Here is a 9,022-nt window from a genome sequence, read left to right on the forward strand (position 1 = left end):
CTGATTGGCCAATCAGAAAATGTATAAAGTAACCACCAATGCAACAGATTATGTTCTACTTCTAGTGCATTCATTCATAAGCGAAACATGGTGAACTGGAATCTAGAACTCATCGACATAGGGATACTTGATCCACATCCAACAAATAGACACGAGCTAGATTTGAGGAAGTCAGTCAAACAAATCTGTAAAGTTAAGCATTCATGCCTGCTGGATTTGTAACCTATTAGTTGATCCACCAAACGGGAAAGAGCATTGACAGCATTAAATTGTAGAAGCAAAACTAACATCAACCCAAAATCACCCAAATCACTAGTTGATTAGCAACAAACAAGACGCGCGTGCGTGGTAATTCGAAGAAGAAACGGCCCTGCCGACAACGGCGCCGCCCATGACAAGGAGCTGCCCTGTACAATCCACCAATTAGTATACATTACATGACAGGTTATTTACTACTCCATAAGTACATAAGTAGTAGGCACGTAGTACAAACATGGTATCTCAGCATTCACTTGTAGGTGGCATCTGTACATACCTAGAGGTTAGCTCATCTTTTTATGTCAAGAATAGAAATCATATAGATTTCCTTGAATAACATAGGAGGAGAAAAATGTTCAGCAAGTATGTATCACAAATTTAATGATGAGACAAGGCTAGATGAACACATTTTCTAATTGACAAGCACCCAAATATATATAGGCACCAGTTCAGGAAATTCATGACTTGGACAGTGTATTAATAGCAGATATGACGAACTAATGTACTTGTACTTGATCTAGTTGAATACATGCAGAATAAGTTCATGGTATAATTTGAATAGGATCAACAAGCCATTTATGTTGCCTTTCATCCAAATTTGATGTATTTCCATGCTAAGGTGCATACGATTGTATTTCCGTGAGGGGGGTTATTTCATATCCCTTAAATTTAATACATTGGCATGATAACATGCTAGCTTTGGGAACATTGAGACAATCAATTAATCTGCACCGAGCAAACATGAATAGGATCGAAGGAATAAATTTTGTTCAGATTCAATTATATATAACACATTCACAGCAGATTTAATTGGAAGCAACTTAAACTGCTGCATGAAGGAAATGTCTGTGGACCGCTCCGCCATGTAAACAGATGAATTTGAATAAATATAAACATGTAACAAAATGGAAATGTTATGATATCTCTGTTGCATGAGTTTTTATCATCAGTCACATCTCGACTCGGCAGATCTACCCGACTTCGTACCCGAAAGTCCCCATCACCAGCATAGACACATGGTTGTGTCGTCTTCGTGCTGGATCTTGGCCAGACCAAAGTCAGCAACCTGCACAAGACAGAAAAAGACCCATCACGCTCTGAGATGAACATTCAAAATATATCTTCCAAGCACATGTACGCATGCATGTCCCAGTTGAATAAAAGACTTCATTTTAATAGTTTGATTCCGGAGACAATTCTTAGTGCTTCAAATCATTCAGTTATCTGAATTAACAGTACAGAAAAGAATTGAAGATCTCAGTGGCAGTAGTAATTGGAGGGATAAATCAACACTTGTTCTAAGGACAATAAGATGATTGGTGCCAGCCAGTGTGGGGTCTCATCAGTCACCAAGCTGAACATGAGTGTTTAAATTTGCCAACTAGGACTAACCAAAGTGCCAAACAGAGCTTTCCAGGCTACAGCAGCAACATATTAAACTACCATGGACCTACCTAACTCCCAAAGCACTAATCAATCCCCAATTAGTTCAGACAAAATAACCCCACATGGCTAAATGGGCATGCACCTCTCTGTACTTCTGCAGATAGAGGGGCTCAATGTACTCCTCAAAGCCGAGCGTGGCCATCGCCCAGAGCAGGTCGTCGACGTTGATGATCTTGCGCTTCTCCCTCTGGCACTTGTCTCTCGCCCTACAGTACAGACAAGACAAAACGGCGATAGGTCAGCACCAAACCACACTTGATTCATGCAGGCAAATCAGAGCGGCAGCGGTCAACAGAGGCACTCACTCGCTGGCGATGAAGCAATGAACTCCGAGACGCACTCCCGCAAGGTCTCCTTGGCGTCCTTGGCGATCTTGCCGTTGGCCAGGATGGCCTTCTTCATGATGCTGCCGATGTTGGCGATGGGTAGGAACCTGTCCTGCTCCCTGACGCTGCCGAAGTCACCGCCGTCGCCGCTTCCACCACCGCCCGGCGGGCTTGCCGGCACGTCCGACATCCGGCCGCCCCCCTGCAGCACACCAGCAACCCCGCCAGATCCATCAGCGTACCGGCGCACCAAACCCTAGACCCCGACCTCCGGAAGCGCGGGGAGAGAGGTGAGGGGAGAGGGAGGCGTACCTTATATAGACGGGCGTGTAGAGGGAGGGAGGGAAGGTGGTGGAGGGGAATGGAGGTGCGGTGAGGGCGGCGAGCGACGGCCCCGTGCTCCACAAGCCTCCGTGGCGCCTTTCTGGCCACCGGCGGCGTGGCCATCACGGTGGAGGAGCTGAGGTCCGAATCCGCTGCGGTTGGCTTGCCTGCTTGAGGTTGACGGAGCCGTAGATGAAGCCGACGCCGGCGGCGGAGACCCTGGCCACCTACAGAGCAACACCCATCGCGAGGTCGGTCAGTCAGCCAGATCTGATCCGCGAGGCCGCGGACGAATCGTGAATCAGAGGATAGGGGCGCGTGGGTCGCTTACGAGGGCGGTGGGGGTGAGAGGAGGACGGTAGGATTCCCACAGGAGGTCGCTAGGATCGGGCGCCAAAGGTGGCGGTGGCAATGGAGGAGTGCAGCGCTAGGGTTAGCACGAGAGAGAAGAGGGCTTTGCTGCCGTGGGTGGGGTTCGTGAGAGGGAGGGGGGGTCGCTGCCGTGGGATGGGACGGATGGATGGACTGATGTTTGCCAGGTCATCGATCCAAGCCACAAGTGATTCCACCAATTAGGTAGTTTTGTTTTTTTTCTGTTTCTCTTATAATTTTCACCCTCTAATTCAGGGTAAACATTCAATATACTAACCACTTATAGTTTGCTAAAATGAACCAGTAGTTTGCACATGTGTGTATCTTGAGATGACAAACAATGTTGATTTCGGGGGTTTTCACTTTCATTGCACAAAAGAGCCATTTTTCATATTTCAAGTGCCCAAAATGACTTTTTTGTGAAGAATCTACCATATATTTGTTGCAAAATTGGACCAAATCATTTTTCTAAAATATTAGGCCCTATATAATGCACAATTGACCAAATGGTTGGGTGTCAAAAGTTTCGATCCACCTCTCGTGAGAAAGACAAATTTCCGCCGATTCAATAGTAACTGGGTCAAATTTGAACTGCGGCTACCTCATAGTTTGCTCTTTATTTTTTCCAAAAATCATTTTAGGTACATAAGTATCTATTTAATCAGAGAAACACAAAAAAATTCCAGGATTCAACCACTAGCTAGGAACGGTCATTCCCGCCGTTTTGACCGCATTTTGAAACGGGCATAAAAAATTCAAAAGAAATCAAAAAATTGGAAAACCTTCGCATTGTGTCATTATATGTGACCAACTTACCAGAAAAAATATGAAACTTGTAATATGGTAATTATTTTTAAAAAGTGTTCTGAGAAACGAGATATCATGCGTGAAGATGCATGGCTTTCAAGCCAAATGATCAATCTTATGGTCACATTCATGGCATGGTTTGTTCAAATGATCTCATATTGTGCACAAGGGTGCATCTTGGGATGGCAAACAATGTTGCCTAAGGAAGTTTTCATTTTCTTTGGACGAAAAAATCATTTTCCATTTTTCGAGTGCCCCAAATGACGTTTTTTTGTGAAGAACCTACCAAATAATTGTTGCAAATTTGGACCAAATAATTTTTATAAAATACTAGGCCATATTTAATGAAGAATTGACCAAATGGTTGGGTGTCAAAAGTTTCAATCCACCTCTTGTGAAAAAGACAAATTTTTGCCGATTCAATAGGAACTGGGTCAAATTTGAACTGCAGCTACCTCATAGTTTGCTCTTTATTTTTTTCAAAAATCATTTTTAGGTACATAAGTATCTATTTAATCAGAGAAACACACAAAAATTCCAAGATTCAACCACTAGCTAGGAACGGTCATTCCCGCCGTTTTGACCGCATTTTGAAACGGGCATAAAAAATTCAAAAAAAATCAAAAAAATTGGAAAACCTTCGCATTGTGTCATTATGTGTGACCAACTTACCAAAAAAAATAAACTTGTAATACGGTAATTATTTTTAAAAAGCTATCATGCGTAAAGATGCATGGCTTTCAAGCCAAATGAACAATCTTATGGTCACATTCATGGTATAGTTTGTTCAAATGATCTCATATTGTGCACAAGGGTGCATCTTGGGATGGCAAACAATGTTGCCTAAGGAAGTTTTCATTTTCTTTGGACGAAAAAATCATTTTCCATTTTTCGAGTGCCCCAAATGAGGTTTTTTTGTGAAGAACCTACCAAATAATTGTTGCAAAATTGGACCAAATCATTTTCATAAAATAGTAGGCCATATTTAATGAACAATTGACCAAATGGTTGGGTGTAAAAAGTTTTGATCCACCTCTGGTGAAAAAGACAAATTTCCGCCGTTTCAGCTTGAAGCGGGTCAAATTTGAACTGCGGCTGCCTCATAGTTTGCTATTTATTTTTTCCAAAAATCATTTCTAGGTACAAAAGTATCTTTTTAAGCAGAGAAACACAAAAAAATTCCAAGATTCAACCACTACCTAGGAACGGTCATTCCCGCCGTTTTGACCGCATTTTGAAACGGGCATAAAAAATTCAAAAAAATTAAAAAAATAGGAAAACCTTCGCATTGTGTCATTATATGTGACCAAGTTACCAGGAAAAATAATAAACTTGTAATACGATAATTCTTTTAAAAAAGTGTTCTCAGAAATGAGCTATCATGTGTGAAGATTCATGGCTTTCAAGTCAAATGATCAATCTTATGGCCACATTCATGGCATAGTTTTTTCAAATGATCTCATATTGTGCACAAGGGTGCATATTGGAATGGCAAACAATGTTACCTAAGGGAGTTGTCATTTTCTTTGGACGAAAAATCAATTTTCCATTTTTCGAGTGCCTAACATGAGTTTTTTTGTGAAGGACCTACCATATATTTGTTGCAAAATGGGACCAGGTCATTTTTATAATATATTAGGCCATATTTAATGTACGATTGACAAAATGGTTGGTCGTCAAAAGTACCTATACACCTCTCCGTAGACTCGCATGCCCGCTGCGTGGTCACCGCGTGACCGTGGTGTTGCCACCCGTTTCGGGCGGCGTAGGCATGTCTAGTGGGTTGGGCACTCCCCTTATAGGTGTCATGAAGAAGAAGGCAATAGAAGAATCTCACGAGGAGACTGAACTGAGCTCAAACATGAATTAGCACCCAAGTGTTTGATTAGTGGTACGGGAAATGCGCATGGCCAATGGGCATGAGTTTTGGCTGAGGACGATCATCTACTAAGGACACTATCTTGGAAAATTTGCAGCTCAGATGGAGGAGCCTAGGTGTCACTTGCTTTGCAACGTACCACACTGGACAGAAATATGAATGTTGAAGCCACACTCACATGTATTGTTAGATGGGGCTCAAGTTTTGTGGAGAGCTATGATTTGGGAATATAGAAGATGTGGCAAAAATTCAGCTCATTAGGATATGCCTAGCTAGTACTTCCTTCACAACAGTTCGAGTTGAACAAAAACTTTGGAAATTTTCCGAGGAAGATTTACCTGGCAAATGGAGTTGAATATTGTCATGAGGCAATGATTTGGATAGTAAAGAATGCCCAATTTTTTTGGGAATTTTGGGAATGACAGAAATATAGGTTGCTTCAAAACCTAGGGCAAAAATTGACACATGGACATGACACATAGGCAAAACTAATGAGGTGGCGCCTAGTCATAGCAATCCACCAGAACTTACAAGGTTATTACCATCTATATTGGTCATGACCAACTAGAAATAAGGCAGCGGATCAGTGCTGTCTGCTTTGTGACCATTTCGTGTGAGGAAATTACGACCTTTCTAACAAAAATGGTTGATATAGTTTAGCGTTTGGAGCCCCCCGAACAGCTTTTGACCAATTGGTCTCAAATGGTCATAGATCTATGACCAATTCTTCCAGGGTCAGTTCTAGAAGGTCACTTGTTGACATATTTCTTGTAGTGGGCGAGACTATTTTCAGAATACAAACTTTAACTTAGGCAAAATGATGCCCATTGTATAATAACACCAAAGCAATGAAGCACCTAGTGTTGGCCAATAAATAGTACAGTACTACTTTTCTGCAGTCCATGAAGTGACTATCCAATCTTTCTGTGTCTATTTTCCAATGGCACTGCATGCAGTGACTATACTATTCTCTTGTGCAGTTCAACCAAAATTGCGGTCACTTTGTGTGTTTGCCAAATAGCAACGGGCAGACATCTCTGTCTACACAAATATCAAGCAGCTAGTAAACATATACCCCACCTTGTATTTTCGGTTTAAACATGTCTCTTCCGCTTAGCATCTGTCATGTTTTGCACTGGACAATTTGATACAGTCATGTTGTGCCCTGGACAATTTCATACTGAATTGATTTGCTAGTTCAGAGCAGAAATATAGTGCCTATTTCTTCATCAGACCAAGGATATCCATGTTTGCAGTGATGGAAGGGGTGAAATCGATACAACCGAAATTGAGCATCCAATCATTGAATCCTCTCCTGCACTTCCAATGCAGGCCCACCCTGCTAATGAATTCACATGCAAACCACTAGTATTATATCTAATGACAGTACAAAAAGAGTAGCAAGATAGTATCAAACTATGTACCTTCGTAATGAACAGCTCATAGTGCCACCAATTGGATATAAAGGTTTGGAAGAAAACATGCTCCTAATGTTGAACCAGTTGGACTTTTTGTGCAGTTCCACTAAAATCGAGCATCCCTGTTTGCATAGATATTGAAAGTGTGATTACTATAAAAGTGCCACTAGTTGAAGCATAAACTCACAAATATAAGCATTCCAATTTCTTAATGGGAAAAGGTAGCAAGACTGTTTCTAACTGAGGGAGTCCTGGATTAGGGGGTCCTCGCACAGCCGGACTATATCCTTTGGCCGGACTGTTGGGCTATGAAGATACAAGATTGAAGACTTCGTCCCGTGTCCGGGTGGAACTCTCCTTTGCGTGGAAGGCAAGCTTGGCAATTCGGATATGTAGATCTCCTCCCTTGTAACCGACTCTGTGTAACCCTACCCCCTCCGGTGTCTATATAAACCGGAGGGTTTAGTCCGTAGGACAACAACAATCATAATCATAGGCTAGCTTCTAGGGTTTAGCTTCTACGATCTCGTGGTAGATCAACTCTTGTAATACTCATATCATCAAGATCAATCAAGTAGGAAGTAGGGTATTACCTCCATCGAGAGGGCCTGAACCTGGGTAAACATTGTGTCCCCCGCCTCCTGTTACCATCCTCCTTAGACGCACAGTTCGGGACCCCCTACCCGAGATCCACCGGTTTTGACACCGACATTGGTGCTTTCATTGAGAGTTCCACCGTGCCGTCACCATAAGGCTTGATGGCTCCTTCGATCATCGACAACGATGCGATCCAGGGTGAGGATTTTCTCCCAGACAAATCTTCGTATTCAGCGGCTTCGTACTGCGGGCCAACTCGCTTGGCCATCTAGAGCAGATCGAGAGCTACGCCCCTGGCCGTCAGGTCAGGTTTGGAAATTTAAACTATACTACCGACATCCGCGGAGACTTGATCTTTGACAGTTTCGAGCCTATGTCAAGTGCACCGCACAGTCGCGATGGGCATGACTTAGCTCTATCGTCGGACGGTGTTCGGGAGATCACACCTGCGGCTACTCCGGCCCTCAATCCGGAGCAGATTGCGCCGTCCGAGGACGGGTGGATGGACCCCGCCTCGGAGATCGCATACTCGGCGGCGATAGAGCCGAATACTGACTTCACCTCCTACGACACCTGTGTTGCCGGATCCTTGGATTCGGCCCTGGCCACGGGCTCCGAACCGCCCGCGTCCGTGCCTAGCTAATCGGATTGGGCACCGATCATGGAGTTTACCTCCGCGGATATTTTCCAGCACTCACCCTTGGGCAACATGCTAGATTCTTTAAAGTCTCTCTCCTTGTCAGGAGACGCTCGGCCGAACTATGCCCGACGCGAGTGGGAGGCGGACGACGAAGAAATTCGGTCCCCGCCCACCACCCACTTAATAGCCACTGTCGACGATTTAAACGACATGCTCGATTTCGACTCCGAAGACATCGACGGTATGGATGACGACGCAGGAGAGGAACAGTAACTACCGCCCACAGGGTGCTGGACAGCCACTTCATCACATGATATATACATGGTAGATACACCCAAAGAAAACAATGACGAGGAACGGAAGGATGCAGAGAAGCAACCAAAGCGACGACGTAGGCGCCGCTCCAAGTCCCGTCTCGGCCAAAACAGCGATAACAGCGCAAGAAAGAATAATACCCTGGTTGACTCCAGAGGAAACGACGACCACATGGACCCAGCGACAGATCTGGATGAGCCAGCGGATGGTGAACATAGTACGGAGCCACTGTCCGACAACGGTGACGCCGAGGGTAAAGCTAATCAACCTATCTTCGGAGAGGAGAACAGTCCGGACGACGATGCACACATCATCCCGGAAAGGCACTTGGAGCAAGAGAACCTCCATAGAAGGCTTCTTGCCACTGCGAGGAGTCTAAAGAAGCAGAAGCAAAGGCTCAAGGCCACGCAAAATACACTCAACAGTAGATGGAACAAAGTGCTCGACACTGCAGAAAAGTACGGTGGCAGTCGCCACACAAAGAGCTATCCAAAGCGCAAGCTGCTGCCTGAATTCGATGACGAGGCTTTAGAGCCTATACAGCCAAAAAATAAAACGGTCGATTAGCCAGATCGACCACCCCGTGGCCGCGATAGGGTGGCTAACGATGTCGGTATGACCAGGTCCATCTATGGATCTA

At 44.3% G+C, this 9,022-nt stretch overlaps 1 pseudogene; it reads right to left on the bottom strand.

Annotated features, from left to right (window-relative positions):
- Nucleotides 1-1,708: 1,708 nt before the first annotated feature.
- On the bottom strand, nt 1,709-2,220 carry LOC123163957 (nuclear transcription factor Y subunit B-like; annotated as a pseudogene).
- Nucleotides 2,221-9,022: the final 6,802 nt, after the last annotated feature.

Source organism: Triticum aestivum, chromosome 1D (genome assembly GCF_018294505.1).
Source record: "Triticum aestivum cultivar Chinese Spring chromosome 1D, IWGSC CS RefSeq v2.1, whole genome shotgun sequence".
NCBI classification, from domain to species: Eukaryota; Viridiplantae; Streptophyta; class Magnoliopsida; order Poales; family Poaceae; genus Triticum; species Triticum aestivum.